Source organism: Corylus avellana, chromosome 7 (genome assembly GCF_965113065.1).
Source record: "Corylus avellana chromosome 7, dhCorAvel1.hap1.2, whole genome shotgun sequence".
Lineage (NCBI taxonomy): Eukaryota > Viridiplantae > Streptophyta > Magnoliopsida > Fagales > Betulaceae > Corylus > Corylus avellana.
The window spans coordinates 26,292,227-26,312,444 of NC_142496.1; the positions used below are offsets into that span (position 1 = coordinate 26,292,227).

The 20,218-nt window shown below is 33.4% G+C and overlaps 1 long non-coding RNA gene across 1 annotated transcript; it reads right to left on the reverse strand.

Annotated features, from left to right (window-relative positions):
- Nucleotides 1-18,012: 18,012 nt before the first annotated feature.
- Nucleotides 18,013-19,591, reverse strand: LOC132184850 (uncharacterized). The gene is made up of 3 exons (XR_009440589.2): nt 19,292-19,591; nt 19,011-19,163; nt 18,013-18,343 (listed from the first exon to the last, which is right to left on the reverse strand). It is a non-coding gene; the product is annotated as an uncharacterized LOC132184850 (long non-coding RNA).
- Nucleotides 19,592-20,218: the final 627 nt, after the last annotated feature.

A 20,218-nucleotide genomic window follows, 5' to 3' on the forward strand; every position in this document is an offset into this window, starting at 1 on the left:
CATAAGTTGATGTGAATTCAAAAACTAATAACATAAGACTTAATACTAATCTGAAATTAATAACAAGAGAACAAGAGAAGTAGAATGCAAATAGATGACTTAAAGATAAGGAAAGAGATGTAGTAAAACTAGAAGACTAGAGATGTAGTAAGACTAGAAGACTTCAGCAGTAACAGAAACTTCAGGGACTTCTTCAGCAATATGTTTAACAATTGGATGGCCTCCGTTGGGGAAAATCTTCATATTCTTCATCATTCCCATGTCAGAGGGAGAAGGATGGCGAGGGGGGAAAAGAAGAGTGGAAAAGGATTTAAGTATGGAGTCGAACATCATACTTTTCACCAATCTTCTCTTTGGAGGAATTACACCCCCTTTCTTGGGTTTGAACGGCGGCTCAGCGTCATCTGCCATCATTTTCTTTCCCATGCTCAGCTCCATCTGCTTCCTTCTAGCTCTATATATGGAATATGGGGGATGGGCTGGTTCTTTTGTTCAATTGGTAAAAAGGGAAGAAAGTAGCTAGCTTTAAATAAAAGATGTATGATGGGTACGTACTCAGGGTGCTTCACCTAACCCTCAATCGATCAAGAAGCACTGAGATTGGATACATGGGAGTACTGCGAATTAAGAAAGACTTGAGATGCTTGATTTGTTTGAGTCACTTTTAATTTGGGGTTCTATCTTTCAGTGTACCTGGCTATCTATATAGCCATTTCTATTTTCCAGGTACACAGAGACTGGTGTGCCCAGGTGACACTGACACATACCCCACGTACGTCACATTTACGTTTCGAAGATGTTTTAGTCTAAACGGTCGACGTAACCTGCCCAATGGGAGTGAAATTTCTAGCTTCCAAAAATTAAAAATGAGTATTAAAATGCTCAAAGTTGAGTAGAAAGTAACAGTTTGAAGCTGACATTGATCAGTAATGGAATTGAAGTGGATCCAATGTTCAACATGAATTTTTTATTTCAACCTCGTAGAAAATCATCTTACTCATGAATTGCCATCTCTGCTTTACTCATTTTTTTACTGAAATAATTAAAATGCTTCAAAAACCATGTTCTTAACAAAAGTTGCTCAAATTTTTATGTCCCACAATTTAGAGGCAGAACAAAAAAAAGAAAAAAAAAGTAACATTATGGCCTTGACCCACAAGGAAGAATTTTGAAGGTACGCACGTAGTTGACTAAGAGAAGTTTGTTTCGTTTTCAACAAGTATAGGACCAAAAAAAAAAAAAAAAAAAAAAAAAAAAAAAAAAAAAAAAAAGTATAGGACCATGACCAAGATTCCCATGGACCTTGATTGCGAGTGAACTATTTGAGATCTGAGTTTTGAGGGCAAAATTTTTATAAGGGAGATGAATGTAACACCTCGATTTAAACTAGGGTTAAAAAAGTCCTTAATTAGAACTTCAGGGTTAATAAGGAAGAAGGTTAAAAAAGTCCTTAATTAGAACTTAAGGGTTAATAAGGAAGAAGGTTAAAAAAGTCCTTAATTAGAACTTAAGGGTTAATAAGGAAGAAGGTTTGACATGAAAAATAGGAAAATGTGTGCATAATTTGACACTTGGGGCAGTTTTAGACCTGAGTGATCGATCACCAAGTGCCAAGAAACCCTATTGATCAATCACCCATCATTTAGTGATGGATCGAGGTCAGTTAGTATGCGATCTAAATACATCTAAGACTTGTAAACTTGATGGTTAGGCTATAAATTCATCTTTCGCCACTCCTAGCAATCATTTGACCTGCTAGAGCTTTCAAAGTGTGCACTTAATTAGGGGAGAGAGAGAGGTTGTAGCTTTGAGGTTAATTTTGGAAGATCAAGGCCCTATGAAGTGGGGACCCTTTTCTAATCTTGTAATCTATGTTATTCACTTACTTTCCCATAGTGGGTTGTGTGTGTATGTGTAAAGTTAGTTTGAAGGATTTAAGCATTATTGACCTCATAAGAATGACCCCGATTGTAGTAAAAAATAAAATTTCAATGTCCAACCAGTTAAACAAGTCAGTCATGGGAATGAGGGGCAACTGATGATATCATAAATAAGCTTCGAACTTTAAGCCTTGAGCTCAATTAATATAAAAGCCTACTCATTAGAAAAAAGCTAAAAAGCCTTGAAGTCTTAACAATCACAATTAAGTCCACTAAGTGGTAGTTAAACAAGAAGTCTAATCTAAAGGAGGGTCACCATCCCCAAAGAAGATAAGTGTCATTTTTTCATTTATAAAAATAAAAAATAAAAATAAAAAGAAAAGAAGAGAGAATCTATAAATAAGATGTATGTTGGGTGCATTGCCTAATCTTTAATCAACAAGAACTGAGATTGGAAATGTGGGAGTATAAAGAAAGGCTTTTAAACACTTGATTCGATTGAGCCACTTTTGGGTTCCCTGTTTCACTTTTTGCTATAAAGAATTGTCAACCCTTTCTTATATAACCGATTTTATGATATGCGTTAAGCCTATAAATTTCTCCATTGAGGACGAGAAAGCTAATTAAACAGAGTCTCAAAGCATAAAAATAAAAAATAAGCAAAAACTAGAAGAGAGAATTCTATTAAATGATGAAGTACAAAAAGTAGTAAGGTGAAAATCACTCAAAATCCAAAAACTCACATACTCCAAAAATCTCACACTCTGACAAAAGAAAATTACTCTACAAAATAAAGAACACAAAATCTCTCCCCAGCGACCGCTTCAGAAAGAACAAAATATTATTTTTGAAAATTTATTTCTTTGTGTTATGTTGCTTTCTCCATTCTCACGATCTCTCTCTATCACTCTTTTGTTTTTCATGCATGTTCTCTCTTGTTTGTTTTCTTGCACACTTTTTGATATAATAATTCGACAGCCGACATATCATACCAGATCAGTCATGAGTGGAACATTCCTCTTAACTTCTCTGAATTTTTTGCAAATTTCAGTTCGACTAGATTGTCAGTTATGGTCCACGAGATGTGTGGAATGCCTTATATTTTGTTTATTTATCAGTTTTTAATTATTAGAGTACAAAAGAATATTTAAATAGACATAATTTGAATGACTTTTGGTCAAGTAAATTATTAAAGTAAAAAATAACACTAACTTTTAAAAGTTAAATAAAAATATAAACTCAAATACTAATAAACTAATTAATTAATCAAACTTAAATCAATAAAATTAAGAGCCTAATTAACTATGTATGGTCCCACATCAACTTGCAAGCATTTTAATAAACCTTAAATCACATAGTATGCCCTTAAGAATGATTAATTACTTTTTAAAACTCATAAAGTTATTTGTCAAAACCTTAAATCACATAAACCAAAAATGCATAGATCCCTTTCTCTTATTCAAATTCTTCAAAAGATTAATGGCCAAAAATCAAGAAGAGTAAAATAAATAAATTAAAAAGGTTCGGTGGGCAATTAATTTGAAATTGCGTATAAAAGAGTATATACTATATAAGATCCACATGTACGCTTAATGTATCTTCTTGGGTGATAGCGTGGGGGCAGCCAGTATATTTCGTTGACAACCACTCCTCTGTCAAAGATTTTAGATGTACCTTTTTGCACTCAAAACTTGATTGGATGGTATTGGCCTTGTCGTCAGGACATCAATGCAAATGCGACTGTAAAGTGAAACGATACTATAGTAAATTTAATTAATATGAAAGAAAAAAAATAAGAATATTTTATATAAGAAAGTAAAAAATATTATTTTGTAGTAATTTTTTTAGTGGAATAATAATAAAAAATAATTGATGTGATGTAAAAAGTAATAATATTCAAGTTGATTTTTTTTTTTTTTTTTTTGGGTCCGGTCTGGTCCTTTGCCAAACACAACCGGTCCAATCCGGTCCGACCCTTTACTGTTATATTTCTTGTTAAATGTGTTTTTTTTTTTTTATATATTTATATGCTCAATTCGAAAGTGGTAATTTAATATTTTCCCCCTCCCGCATTTTTTTTTATTTAAAAAAAGCGATAATTTAATAAATATCTTGCCACATTATTTACTAATGTACTAATTTAATACAAATACTTTCTATCGAAATATAGAATAAAAATTTGTACTAATTTAGAAGTCATCAAGAAGATGAGTCCTAATTAATAAATTATTAGGTAATTGAAAGACGTTAGACGCGTAGCTCCCTAGCAGCCAGGCAGACCAGTGGTTGGTAGTTGGTACCCCAAATGGCGACTAGATTCTGTAACAGTTTTGGCATATGGGCCATTAGGGGCGGAACCACCCCTGGCCCTTGGAGTCCCAGCCCCCAAGCCAAGGGGTGGTCCCCCAATTTTTTTATTATTATTATTTTAAAATACTTTTAAAAATTACTTTTTGGCCCCCCAAAATTTTTTATTTTACCCCAAACTCAATATTTTAGCTCCACCCATGTGGACATGGCCGACAGTCAATTTCACACCGTGATGATCATGACACGTGGATTACGCTGCGTATGTAAAACTTGTTTATAAGATCTATGCTGTGCACAAGCACATATGATCTAGGAATCTCAAAGAGAAAAACATAATAGTGTGATTGAGATATAAGTCCTCGTGCGTTCGACCAGCCGGATAATCAATCGCGTATCTCTCTTGAAGACACTTTATTTCTTTGATGGGATCTTTTAAAATAATGCATTTCTGGGTTTAAAACTTACATAAACAAATCTCCGGTTGGGTATGGAGCTGTGATTGTGGTATTGAACACTGAACAAGCCCGATCACCGAACTCCGATGAACAGAGACGCGCTTGTTTTGGCCGGGACAACATTTGGGTCACTTCATGGCATGAATTAATTGTCGTAAAAGCCAAAAACAGAATAATCAAAAATGTTATTACAAATAACTAGGCCTAAAACTAAAAATCCCAGGTACTGAAACAGTGACTCGGAAATCATCAGCAACAGCGAAGAAGATAGACAACTGGGCCTAAAACTAAAAATCCCAGTTAACTGAAACAGAGACTCAGAAATCATCAGCAATTCTGTTACCTGAAACAGAGACTCAGAAATCATCAGCATGATACTTTTACGCGACTTCATTGGAAAATCCTCGAAATGGAGTCGGAATTGATGGGATCCTTTAAAATAATGCATTTCTGGGTTTAAAACTTACACGAACAAATCTTCGGTTTGGATCCTGGTACTGAACACGCCCGATCATCGAACTCCGACAAACAGAGACACCGGACACACTTATTTTGGGACAAAGTGAGCGAATTCCAAGGAAATTCAGAAGTGTACCCCAAGAATAATTGTCGTAAAAGCCAAAAACAGAAACTTTATGTAAAAACAGAACAATCAAAAATCCTATTATAGATAACTGGTATGCTCACAAGAAAAAAAAAAGGATAACAGGGCCAAAAACTAAAAAACTAAAAATCCCAGCTACCGAAACAGAGACTCAGAAATCATCAGCAACAGCCAACTGAACAATAATGGGTATGCTATGGTGGGTTTGGGTATATGATCTTACCCTTCTTGTCATTTGATGAATTGGGTGGGGAAAACTTCTTGGAGCAGCCACTAGTGGTGTTGAATTGGGGGACAGAGGGACGGCCAGAAATGGACCGGACAAACCAATCAAACATCATTCGCTTCACTAGCCTCCTCTTCGCGGGAATTACGCTTCCAACTTTCGGTTTGAACCGCGGTTGTGTCTTGGATCCGGCGGGTTCTTCATCTGTCTGGGTTAAGCTTCGCCACCTTCTCTGGCTTTTCCACGTCATCCCATACCCCTTTCCCATCTGGGTTCAGCTTCACCGCCATCTCTACTTTTCTTCTTCTCTCACTCTCCAAGTCTCGAAGTCCTAGTTCTGAGAGCTTGATGCTCGATCTTTTAGCACCATATAAGTATGAGCCAATGAGCCAATGAGCCAATACGAGGGAAAACTTGGGGCCAAAGGATCCTCTCTGAAGCTATAGAGAATATGTTGAGCCAATACGAGGGAAAACTTGGGGCCAAAGGATCCTCTCTGAAGCTATAGAGAATATGTTGAGCCAATACGAGGGAAAACTTGGGGCCAAAGGATCCTCTCTGAAGCTATAGAGAATATGTTTATAATCCAAGCGCTTGGAGCCTGACACGTATTTGTCTTCTCGAGATCCAGACCCACTGTGGGTTGTTAATTTATACGTATAATTGTTAGGAAAAAAATATTAACTAAATACTTAAATTTATCATTCTTATTTGCTGAAATTTTAAGATAATTAATAATTTTATATAATGCCATAATCTATTAATATTTTTAGTTTCAAAATTTATCAATCATTTTAGTTAAATATTTTATATATTCAACCGGGTTTACTCGAGCTTGTGTTATATCCTCTCTTGGTATTTAGAGTATTCAAATCATATTCAGCAAATTAGTTTCCTAATTTGACTATTAATTTTTTTTTTGACATGTCCATACAAGAGGAGGAAAGGAGATTTGAACTAGTGATCTGCGCTTTATGAGACGTAGTTCCTAACTAATTGAATTATCTCTTAAGGGCATTACCAAGTTTTTTTTTAACTATTCATTTTTATTATTTTTTCTTTATTTTGTATTGGGATAAGACAGCATATTATAAACTAAAAATACTTTATTTTTATATTTGATGTGGATTGTGGCTCACCAAATGTTGCTGTGTCTTGATGGGTGGAGAGGATGGAAAGAAAAAGTGAAGTGGGGTAGACGTGACAGGAGGAAGCATTATTTCCATTGTTTAGCTGCATGGAGAGGAAGGGGAGGAAGATAACGTCGAAGGATGCAATCCACACTTTTACATCCCCTCAAATTGGGAACCGAATTCTTTTCGGTCCATTATGAACTAGAAAATATTTAATTTATAGCTAAAATTTTTTTTTAAATATTTTATGACCATAAATAAGACACATATTTCACTAATAAAAATAATAATAAAATATTATTTTAAATTAATAAAAAAATTTTTAAAAAAAAGAAAAGGATGTCCGACCACTCCCATTTTGGGCTACTCCCAATAGCCGGCCGGAGGTGGCCGAGATACCCAATGGCCTATGGTATATATATATATATATATATATATATATGAAGACATGTGACGTGGTGGTGGTGATGAAACAAGTGGTGAGCAATTGAGCAAAGTCATGAACGCCGAAATTGGACTTGAAGGAAAAGATATGATAATGACAATAAAGCACATGGTAACCATTTTTTTTATTTTTTTGTTCAAGTGTTTAGCATTTAGCTGAAATCCAGTCAAATTTGTTAGTTTCTAACAACCATTTTATGTAACGTGATGCATTAATATTTGTTCAAGTTAATAGAAAATGTTAACGGATGGAACAAAATGAAAGTATATTGTAGTGTAAGAAGATTAATTACAATAGAGGGAACTAGTTTAGTTTCCCTTATCCTAAAGATTTTTGTTGGGCCCCATGAATCATGATTATTGGAGGGTTCATTAAATTCTTCCCCTATATACATTCAATCAGGAGGCCTATATAATCCTCCTAGGAAAGGGAGTAGGTATAAACTTGGGTTCATTATTTCACCTTGCCAACAAGATCATCTATTAGGACGAACCTAGCTAGACCCTTTTCTTTAATAATATATGCTTTTCTTTTCACAAGTCTTTTATTATTATTTTTTTAAAAAAAAAATAATTTTAATGGCAATTATTACTTTTAAGTTTTAAAGACGAATATGTAAGAATTTTCTACCGATCAGATAATTGGAAGGGCGGCCACCAAAAAGCGTAGCCAATTAAACCCGTTCTTCATGTCGCTTCAACACGATTATGTGAACCACATATATGGGATGGGGATAAAGAAAATAACACCATTCTTAATTGCAACACCGACCAAAGAAAAAATAAAATCTACAAGATCTAATTTAACTTTAATCCTTTATACGTTTTTAGTTGGTCCCACATCAACTTGAGAGCATTTTAATAGACCTTAAATCACATAAACCAAAAATACATTTATCCCTTTCTTTTTCAAATTCTTCAAAAGATTAATGGCCAAAAAGCATGAAAAGTAAAATAAAAAAAAAAAAAAAAAGGTTCGGTGGGCAATTAATTTGAAATGTTTAACAACAATACGTATAAAAGAGTATCTTTCGTTGTATCTTCCTGGGCGATAGGGTGGGGCAGCCAGTATCTTTCGTTGAAAACCACAAAACTATCTCCTCTGACAAAAACTTTAGATGAACCTTTTTGAACTCAAAACTTAGTCTTTGTCGTCCGGACATCAATGCACATATGACCCACAAATTAGGACCACAAAGAAGGGAATAAGAAAGTACTTTAATGAATTTGATTGATATAAGGAAAAAAATAAAAATATTTTATATAAAAAATAAAAGAATTTATTTTATAATAATTTTTATTTATTTAAATAATAATAAAAAATAATTAATGTCATATAAAAAGTAAGAATATTCGAATTAATTTTAAAATTTTTGAGTTTGGTCTACGGTGCTGACCTTTACTGTTATACTTCTTGTTAAATGTTTTTTTTTTTTCTTTTTATTTATGTGCTTAATTCGAAAGTTGTAATTTCATATTTTCTCTCTCCCGCATTATTTTTATTTTAAAAAAAGTGATAATTTAATAAATATCTTGCCACATTATTTAATAATGTACTAATTTAATACAAATACTTTCTATCGAAATATAGAATAAAAATTTGTACTGATTTAGAAGTCATCAAGAAGTTGAATCTTAATTAATAAATTATTAGGTAATTGAAAGACGTTAGACGCGTAGCTCCCTAGCAGCCAGGCAGATCAGTGGTTGGTAGTTGGTACCCCAAATGGAGACTAGGTTGTGTAACAGTTTTGGCATATGGGCCATTAGGGGCAGAACCACGCGGAGTCCCAGCCCCGCAAGCCAAGGGGTGGTCCCCCATTTTTTTTTATTTATTATTATTTTAAAATACTTTTAAAAATTAGTTTTAAGCCCCCCAAAATTTTTTATTTTACCCCGAACTCAATATTTTAGTTCCACTCATGTGGGCCATGGCCGACAGTCAATTTCATACCGTGATGATCATGACACGTGGATTCCGCTGCATATGTAAAACTTGTTTATGTGATCTATGCTGTGCACAAGCACATATGATCTAGGAATCTCAAAGAGAAAAACATAATAATGTGATTGAGATGCAAGTCCTCGTGCGTTCAGACCAGCCGGATAATCACTTGTGTATCTCTCTTGAAGAGACTATTTCTTTGATGGGATCTTTTAAAATAATGCATTTCTGGGTTTAAAACTTACATAAACAAATCTCCGGTTGGGTATGGAGCTGTGATTGTGGTATTCAACAGTGAACAAGCCCGATCATCGAACTTCGATGAACAGAGACGCGCTTATTTTGGCCGGGACAACATGTGGGTCACTTCATGGCATGAATTAATTGTCGTAAAAGCCAAAAACAGAATAATCAAAAAATTTATTATAATTAAATAACTGGGCCTAAAACTAAAAATCCCAGGTACAGAAACAGAGACTCGGAAATCATCAGCGACAGCGCAGAAGATAGATAACTGGGCCTAAAACTAAAAATCCCAGTTAACTGAAACAGAGACTCAGAAATCATCGGCAACAGCGAAGAAGATAGATAACAGGGCCTAAAACTAAAAATCCCTGTTACCTGAAACAGAGACTCGGAAATCATCTGCAATTTTTATCTAGGCTTAAAACTAAAAATCCCAGATACAGAAACAGAGACTGGGAAATTATTTGCAACAGCCAACAGAACAATAATGGCCATGCTATGATGGGTATGGGCATATGATCTTACTCTTCTTCTCATCTGATGATTTGGGCGGCGGAAACTTGTTGGAGCAGCCATTAGCGCTGTTGGATTGGGAGGCTCCAGAGACAGAGGGACGGCGAGAAATGGACTGGACTAAGCAATCAAACATCATTCGCTTCACTGACCTCCTCTTCGCTGGAATTACGCTTCCTTGTTTCGGTTTGAACCACGGCTGTGTCTTGGATCCGGCCGGTTCTTCATCTGGGTTAAGCTTCGCCACCTTCTTTGGCCCTTGTGAGGCTCCAGAGACACAGGGAGGGCGAGAAATGGACTGGACTAAGCAATCAAACATCATTCGCTTCACTGACCTCCTCTTCGCTGGAATTACGCTTCCTTGTTTCGGTTTGAACCACGGCTGTGTCTTGGATCCGGCCGGTTCTTCATCTGGGTTAAGCTTCGCCACCTTCTTTGGCCCTTCCGCGTCGTCCCATAGCCCTTGCCCATCTGTGTTCAGCTTCATCGCTATCTCTCTTTCTCTCACTCTGTTTAGGAAACACAATTCTGTTTCTCTCACTAGCTTATGCTCTCTAAGCATTAAATACCAATGAACCAGAACCAGTAGGGGAAACTAAAACTTGTAGCCGAAGCATATCCAAGCGCTTGGAGCCTGACACGTAGGATGTTTTGGGTGGCTATTTTAATTCTTATCCGTTGGATTTTACACATCTAATGAACAACATGGATGTAGATGGCTGACGGATGTAGAGTAGTAATAGTGTATGTAGCATAATTTTTTTTTTTTTTTAAAAAAAAATATACATTTTACCGTCTTAAACTCTTTCACTTTTGCCTCCAATGCCTTAAAATTGGCAACGTACTCCTATCAATTTTTAAAATTGTAAATGTTGCCCATTTGTTACTCAAATCCATCTTCCAACCCATATGCAATGCACTTGGATTTTTAGGACAAATGTCCTCAAAATACCACTAAAAAATCAGATTAAACAATTTTTTCTTTTTAAAAAACAGTTACGAAAAGGGAGAAAAATAAAAAAAGAATTGGGAGTGGCAAAACTATCCCATGGCCCATTTGAAGGTAGTCGGCTACCCCAATTTGGTTACAAGGGGATAGTTGAAACCGTTCACATTTGGCCAATGGGGACCCAGCGAGACAAATAAGGGTAATTCGGGCACTAACAATGTTTTCTTTTTTAATTGTTTATTATTATTATTATTTTATACGTATAATTGTTAAATTTTTTTTTACTAATAATGAAATTTATAATTCTTATTTGCTTATTAATAATTTAATATAATGTCATTAATCTAAAAAATTTAGTTTTATAATTTATCAACCATTTTAGTTAAATATGTTATATATTGAACATGATCTATTGGTATCTATTATCTATTCACATTCAACTTAGCAAGTTTTTCATTTTAGCTAAAAAAATTACATTTTTTTTCTTCTTCAAAACACTAACATTCGATTTTCTATTTCAGCTATTTTTTAAAAATAAAATAAAAAATCAATATTGATTTTTTTTTTTTTTTTTTTTTAGTTTTTATTGAGAGAAAAGAGAATGTAAGAGATTAAAATATATTTTATTTTTATATTTGGTAGTGAGCGGTGGCACCAAATGTTGCCTGTGCTTGGATGGGAATTGGGAAGAAAGAAAAAGTAAAAGAGGAAGAGGGGAGGATGCAACGTCGATTCACACCTTTACATATCCCCTCAATTTGGGCGGGAACGAGGATGCTGACCATTCGTTTTCTATGGTGAAGTTACTGCGTTACCCTACTTCTTATTGTTTACTCCTCAAGTCGGTCCTTTAAAGTCGGAGGTCAAAATTGTCAAAATAAATATACAAAATGACAATTTTGACCTCCCACTTTAAAGAATCATATCCTCTCCAGGTTTTTTTTACTTTTTTTTTTTTTTTAATAGATAAAATGGAACAAGAACAACAAACAAACAAAAAAACTACAAAGGAGAAATCATGGCGGGGAAAGGAGGGTCTTTCTGGCTTATAATAGGAATAGAAGGATAGAAGGGCAGTTCACAGCCAGTGGCGGAGCCCTACAATTAATATTGGGGTGCCACTCAAATTTTTTTGAAGGTGTCGAGTGATAACTTATATAAGTAGGAGAGAAAAAAAATTTTCTTTTTTTAGGAGTGTCATGTGATACTTTGGTAAGAAAATAGCCAAAAAAAATAAATTAAAAGCTCATAGCACCCCCAAAGTCTCAAGTGGCTCTGCCACTGTTCACAACAAGGCAAGTTAATGGTGGCAAGAAAAATAAATTTGGAGTTGTCCAATTATCAGTCTAGACCGTTAGGTTTTACATATATTTTCTCATGTTAGCTACTTTTTGGATTTAGATTTATAATAATTATTGATTGCTCAAATTGCTAGCAATTAATAGGCCTAAAGTGCTAACAATTTAAGCAATTCACATGAAAGAGCATATATGAAATTTACCTATTTATGATAAATTTGATGTCACCTGCACTTAACCAGACATATATATAGACCCTATAATATGGTGACCTATATATAGATCGACATATATGTTATTTCATATTAATGGCAAAATTACTAATAATTGAAACACTAGTTGAGGTGGTACCTAATTAACTATCTGCAGCATGATAAGTGTATGATTGTTTTGGCAAATAAAGTAGACCAAGACTGGCAAATGAAAGAAAAATGAGGTAATTACATAATAAATTTTAAATTTTATTTTAGTTTTGAATAAATAGAGATAAGTTTAATAGATAAACACATTTTAATTAATGAATACACAATAAATTTTATTATTTTGTATTTGGGCTTTTCACAAAAATATTTTCAACCATTTTCCTCATTTTATATTAAAACAAAACACATATATTCTTAGTTTATAAAATCTTACTTTAATAGTCCTATAAATATCAAAATTATGGTGTGAACATTGTTACAATTGAGACTTCATATATATTTGATTAACCAACATCAAACTCTAGAGTTTATTATATATATACTATCCACAAAAATTAAATTATATTTGTTATTCAAAGGAATAAATTTCAAATGAATACATAAGGATATCCCTTCCTTTCCCATTCCCTTCCCCTTTCCCTTTTTCCTTTTTCCTTTCCCTGTCGGCCTGTCGGCCTGTCACTAATTCTCTTTTAGAAACATTACTTCTTCTTTTTTTGTTTTCTTTTTCTCTTTTAGAATACATAAGGATAATTTAGTTAGCATAAGAATGTCTCCTTCTTCATGTGCAAGTGGGCAAACCAATCTGTTATCTGTCGCTGTCTCTAATTTTTGTTTAAAGTTCAAACTGCATGTTGCATCTTCTTTCTCTCTTCTTCTTCTTTTCATCTTTATTTATTTTTTTCTTCCCTTCTAAACCCAAATCCGTGAGAGGGATAGATATCTTTCACCTATGCCTAATCAATTAATTAAGGTTGAAGGTAAATACAAGATTAAGAATAAAAACACAAAAACGAATAATTTGTTCCATTTAAATTACAGCATATGCTCTCTTTTTTCATTTAAAATTGCTCATCAATCATCAATCATCAATCATCAATGGCTGAAAAGAAAACATAAATTAACTAACACAAAAAGGTGAAAATTACTCAACTATTAATAAGTGATCACTTTAAATATTCAAGCAAAGCGCAAAAAAGTAAATGATCAGAAGAATCCAAATTTAAGATCAAATACAAAAAGTTTCAGTACCTTTTCTTTTTTGGTTCATTCCCCGATTTGAGATAATTTTAAGTGAGTGTGTGATTGTAACAATTATTTAAATAAACGTGAGTGATGCTTAGACTTCCGATGAAAAATTATTAACATTTTTTTTTTTTTTTTTGTAATCGGAAGACATAATTAGATTAGGTATAATGAAAATTTTATGTCATGTGATGCCTGTTTATCTAAGTGAACAGAAAAGATCAATCGGATGGGACAAAGTAAAAGTATTTGATAGTTTGAAAAAAATGATTACAACTTTTTAAAGTCTGAAAAACCGCTGAAATTAAGGAAAATTGGGAGGAAACAAGTGTATGGTTGGTAAGATTCGATTTTGGGGTCCACATATACATATTGGTGGGTTCAACAAATTCTTTCCCTAGAGTCAGATGATAAGCAAGTAGACCAATTAGGTTACATAACATTGATAAAGTAAATAATGAAGCCTAGCTAGCAAGGTTCATTTCACTTTGCCAGCTCTACGTACATATATATATATATATATATATATAGTATGAACCTAGACCTTTTATATATTGACTTGGTTAATTTCATCCCCTTTTTATCCCCTCGCTTCACCTCCACCAACTCGATCTCATTTTGTCCCTCGATCTCTTTTATAGGATTTACAATAATTAATGAAGAGTTTTTTAGAGGCAAAATAAGTTTAATTAGTTTATTGATTATCCTCTTTTATTGCGCCAAATCCATTCTTCATGTTGCTTAAACACGATTATGTAAACCATTTAAGTATTCAACAAGACTCTTAATTGCAACACCGACCAATCAAAATAAATAAATAAAAGAAAAAAAAAACATCTAGAAGATCAAATTCAATTTTAAACCTTTATACATACGTTTTTGCCTCGAAAAGTAGATAACCAGAAGATGAGTGATAGGAGGCCACCTACTTCCTTCTATATTTCAAGTTGCAATTTTTTTATTGTTTTGGGTAAAGTCCAAGTACCCTCCTCAAACTATCACTTAATTGATAATGCTTCCTCAAACTTTCAATTGTGACAATGCCCCTCACAAACTACCAAAACATTATCAATGCCCTCCTAAGACTAGCAAAAAGATAAAAATACCTTTATGTATTTCTCAATAAGCAGTGGGGGAGCCACGTTGGTGGTCACGGCACCCCCAACAATTTGATTTTTTTTTTTTCTTTTCTTTTTCCCTACTTTGTGGCTACTTCAAGAACTTATTGGGGCCTCGATTTTTACCGCTTACCAGCAACACTGAGATATCCCAAGATTTTTGGTCCCCTTCTTTATCGGCATATTCTTTTTCTTGTCTAGTTTTTAGTGTTAAGACATGTAATTATTTCTCAATTCGGCTAACCTAGTTTCCCAAATCAAACAAACAAAAAAGAAAAGAAAAAACACAATTTAGACTAAAGGTTTGTTAAAATAAAAATGGGTTTTCAGTGACTGAATAATTTAGGTCACTCACTGGCGTGTATATATATATATATATATATATATATATATATGAATACAAATTGCTGCTAGGAGACTGATGGGGAACACAACTGGGACTCCCAATTGTAGAATTTGGCATTTTTTTTTTTCATGGGTGGTCATGAACTACGAAGTATGGATTTTTGTGTTTTTAAAGTGTAAGAATTTGCTTACTTTTTTTAATTCCGGAAGTGTTATATTGTTGTTGTTGTGTTATATTAACATATTGTTAAACCTCTTTAGGCTTTGATCAAATTAAGGGAATAATACATGTTAGTAATTACCGAACGAGCATTTTCAGCCATGAAAATTGTTAAAACACGACTTCACAACAAAATTGAGAATGATTTTTTTGCAAATAGTTTAGTTCTCTATATTGAAAGAGAAATTGCTGAGAGCTTCGATTTAGATTCGATACTTGATGATTTTGTACTTTTAAGAGACCGTAAAGTGCAGTTCTAGACACACTTTTTTTTTTTTTGGTATTTTTGCCTTTTTGATATAGTGTCGACATGTTACATTTTTAATATATCAATTTGAGCACATATTTATGAACTTTTATAGATTTTTTTTTTTTTTTGGTGATGCATTGTGTGAATTATCAAATTTTTATGGTGCAAAAAAAATTTTAGCGGCACCCCCAATGTGAATTGTATGGCTCCGCCACTGTTAATAAGACAAAAATATTATTATAAATAAAAAAAATATTTTATTTTTTAATTTTTTTAAAACGAAAATTTTTAATTTTTTTTTTTAAAAACGATTTTTTTTAAATGGAAACTTTTATTTAAAAGAAACATTATATATATATTGTTTTAGAAAAAGCAAATTTTTATTTTTAAAAAGTTATAAAACAAACAACAACAACAATAATAATAATTTTCATTTTTTATAACAAAAAAAAAAAAAATTGAAACTTTTTAATTTTTTTTTCTTATACAAAGGATTTCCAATTTTAAATTCGCCACCCTTTGGATTTTTTTTTTATTTATATATATATATATATATATATATATATAAGGCCACATAAAAGTAGGTAAAAATCTACAATAAAATATAAAATATGACGAGCATAAAGAAAAATAAAGAGTAAAATTTGGGTTGATTTGACATTTACAGTTAGAAATTACCGGATAAGGCATCATCTTCATTGAATTAAAGAGTTGTTGGTTTAAAGGAAAAGTATATATGGTAGGTGAGATCAGTTAGAAATGATAATCAAATCCTTAAAATTTGATAATTAGGAAAAATACCTAAAAAGAGAAAATTCGTCAAAACTAATATAAAACATATCTTATATTAGAAAAGACAAAAACAGAAGGACACAAAGGCTGAAAATGTTCAAGAGCATTAAGAAAAACATCGCACCACACGTCCACGTTGAAAATGGTCTTTTGGGTGTTTTTGCTTTTGCTTTTCAGCTGGAACTTCACCATTCTTAATTTAGATCTGTTAGTACACTTCCAAAAGATAGCTAGGTTTGACCTGCTGTTTATCTATTTAAAAAACAAATTAAATAAAAGTGCGTAACCTTTTTAAAACAATATCAAGGACATACTGTTTTAATACTATGAATTACTATTAGATATAAAATAATGGACAGAAATTTTTTCTAAACTGGTTTTGAATAAATTTTCTTCAATCCACTCAAATAAATGACAAGTGTCATTCAATATTATTGAGTTTTTAAAAAATTAATGTTTGAGTTTCTACATTAATGGAATGATAAAAGGACACAAATTTCCTTCAACCTACTCAAATAAATGACAAATAATTCATCCAAAATTTAATTATAATTTTCATGGGCCATGTTACATTAAAAAGTACGTAATTATAAATCAGAAATGGACGTACAAATAAAGATATTAATTGAGAATATTTATTTTTTGCTTGGCAAGGTACATGTTGGATTGGCCTATTACACAGTACCCACTAACATTATAGACGGTACACCAACACAATCCCATGAAACAGAACAACTTACCAAATGAAACATAAAATAAACACAATCTAAGACCATAGCAAAAAAGAGACTATGAACACAATCTTCATATACTTGTTTTTCTCGCATGTTCTTTTTTTGGTAAGTGTTCTCCCCTGCCTTCAGTTTACTGAAGTGAGGTTTCCCATTAATTCTCCGTTGGATCAATTCTTTCTCCATTCCCTTTAGTTTCAAGCATTTGTGTCTATTATATATAAATGTTGCTACACCACTGTGAGCAAGTGTTTGCAGTTTGCTTAACGTGAAGTTTTACAAACAAAAAAAATAAATAAAAAATAAAAAAAAGCACTTATTTTGCTGGAGGTAGAAGAGATGGAAGTATTGACACACCGTGGTTATTGGAGAGGCAACCCAAAGCAATAGCAAAGGAGAAGACAATTTTCCGTTACACTATGTACCTAATTGTCTTTTACCTTCCTTGTTTGTATTTTTAGGTTATTCCTTCATTCTAACCGGAAAACTTTATATTCAAAAGAGTGATTATTTTCCATGTTGAAACTTGTAACATGTAGATGTAGTTCTCATATGGAGATGTTAATTGGATATTTTGATGCAACACGTTGATATTTGTTCCTTGGTGCATTCAAGTACAATGTCTTGTGGGGATATAGTAATTTTGACTTTTTTGCATCTTGATTCCACCGATTGATATCCATTGCACAAAAGTATTGACAAATGAATGTGATTTATTTGTGCATAGAGCCTTATCACTAAAAAAAATTTTTATCACTTCGCATTTAAGGAAATGTGATTCAAGTGACTCAAAATATAATCTTAGGTGTGTTTTCCAAGGTTGAAGCGGGATCAAAGGTAGAGTTTTAACACCGACTCAACTGAGACAAGCTGTAAATGTCCCCACTTGTTTCAATCAAAAGTAATGGTCCTAACATATACGATTGACATTTCCCATTTGAAAATTCTAATTTGTGAGGATTATGAGGATTGAGTTATAGGTGACTTATTTTGCTGCTTGTATCTCAGCAAACTTGTAGAGGGAATGGAACCTTTGTTGCAAAAGTCTATTTCGAAATTCAATCTGATATTATGCTCTGAATTTAACTAAAAATCAAGTCAATAATGAATTTGAAACGTGTACTTCGTACATTAATGGGAATTGGCATGCATCAGATTACAAAGATTGGCATTTCAAGCAATAAGTCAATAACAACACAATGAAGAGATTCATTAGCAAGTTGTTGGGCATGTTGTATATGGATGAAATTTGGATCAAGAATTGACCTCCATTCCACTACAAATATGCCCTCTCAATAAGTATTACATAAAATAAAATAAAAAATGTTGCATTCTCTTCTTCTAAATGCTTTAGGATTTGGCTTCTCTCTTCTTAATACTCCATATCTCTGCAAAATGTGTTGTCTTCTCTCTTCTAAGTACTTCTGTCAATATCTCTGCAAACAAGTCAATGATAGTTACAAGATAAGATCGAAGACGCACTAGTATCAGTCAATGACTTGCCAAAACACACAGTAGTATCAGAAAATCATCCAGCCACACACGCAGTAGTATCAGAAAATCAAAACAGAAACCCAGGGAAAATAAAAACTTACCAAAACAAGAGTAAGCCAAAAACAGAGCAACCAACAAACATCTAGATCAAAACCAAGTTTTTAAACACTAAAGAGCAAACAAAAGGCTAGCTAAGCAAATGACTTTTGCTGGTACAACAACTCTTAAGACTCAAACAGAGCAATCAACAAAATCTATCACTTTTTTTTCTTCGTTGTTTTCAACTTTTCAAGGAACACCTGGACAGAAACTATAATTCTATTCTATCCAAACATAGTCATTTTGGTTAATTTATTTAGATCTAATATCATTTGGTTCATTTATTTAGATCTAAAACGAGTAAATAGGCATGCACAAAAGCTATGAAGATTGGGATCTCAATCTCCTACGTTGACAGCGATCTGATCATCACAACAACAAAAAAATAAAAAAAATAAAAAAAAAAACTCTTGAAAACGTTTGATGAGAAAACAAAAAATAATTGAGAAACTAGGAGATGTCAAATTGCAGCCACAGAAGATCTGCATATAATCAAACAACTGCTTTTACCAGACAATAGCAACTGGACTTCTCTGCCTCGAAAAATTTTAAAGGTTTAAAGCTGGTCCTGATATTCTCCGCCGTGAAGAATCCATTGAAGGCAAACCAGCTGCTCGCCCTTCATCCCCACCTGCAATAAAGTAGGAAGCCCTTCATCCCCACCTGCAATAAAGTAGGATAAGTAAGCAGCATAACCAAAGTTCACACTGGAGAAGTATACAGCCTCTATTTAAAGCTCAGAGGATAATAAACAGAAATCAGAAACTAAAACCAAAAGGAAACGTGAATACATGGAAAAAGGAAAGTGACTGTCCGATATCCCCCAACGGACCCAAACCTCCAGATCTAATAGAGTGGTTTGAGAGAGAGCCGGAGCCAAATCGCCGGCGTCTTCTAGGCAAAACCCCCACCGGACCCAAACCATCGTCGTTACCGGAGCCAAACCACCGGCGTCTTCAGAGCAAAACCTCCATCGGATCCAAACCACCTTCGTTTCCGAACCCAGTCAAACGACGCCGGTGAGTTTCACTGTCACCGTCAGAGAGAGAGAGAGAGCTCAAAGAGGGAAAGAGAGGGAGAGAGAGAGAGCATCTGTGGTAGAGAGAGATAGAGCCAAAACTACCTGGATTTCCCCCGGATTTTTCTATTGCGCCAAGCATTACTCGGGGCAGCTACTAGCCAGTATCTTTCGTTGAAAACCACAAAACTATCTCCTCTGACAAAGACTTTAGATGAACCTTTTTGAACTCAAAACTTGATTGGATGGTATTGGTCTTGTCGTCACGACATCATGCAAATACAACCACAAATTTCTATATATAGTTTACTGTTATACTTCTCGTTAAATGCGTTTTTTTTTCTTCATTTATAATTTTATATGATCATTTCAAAAGTGGTAATTTAATATTTTCCCTCTCCCGCATTGATTAAAAAAAAAAAAAAGTGATAATTTAATAAATATCTTGCCACATTATTTAATAATGTACTAATTTAACAGAAAGACTTTCCATCCAAATTTAGAATAAAAATTTGTACTAGCCAATTTAGAAGTCATCAAGATAGAAGACGCGTCCTAATTAATAAATTATTAGGTAATTGAAAGACGTTAGACGCGTAGGTCCCCAGCCGCCAGGCATACCAGTAGTTGGAAGACCCCAAGTGACGGCGACTAGATTCTGTAACAGTGGGATATGTGATGATCATGACTCGTGGATTCG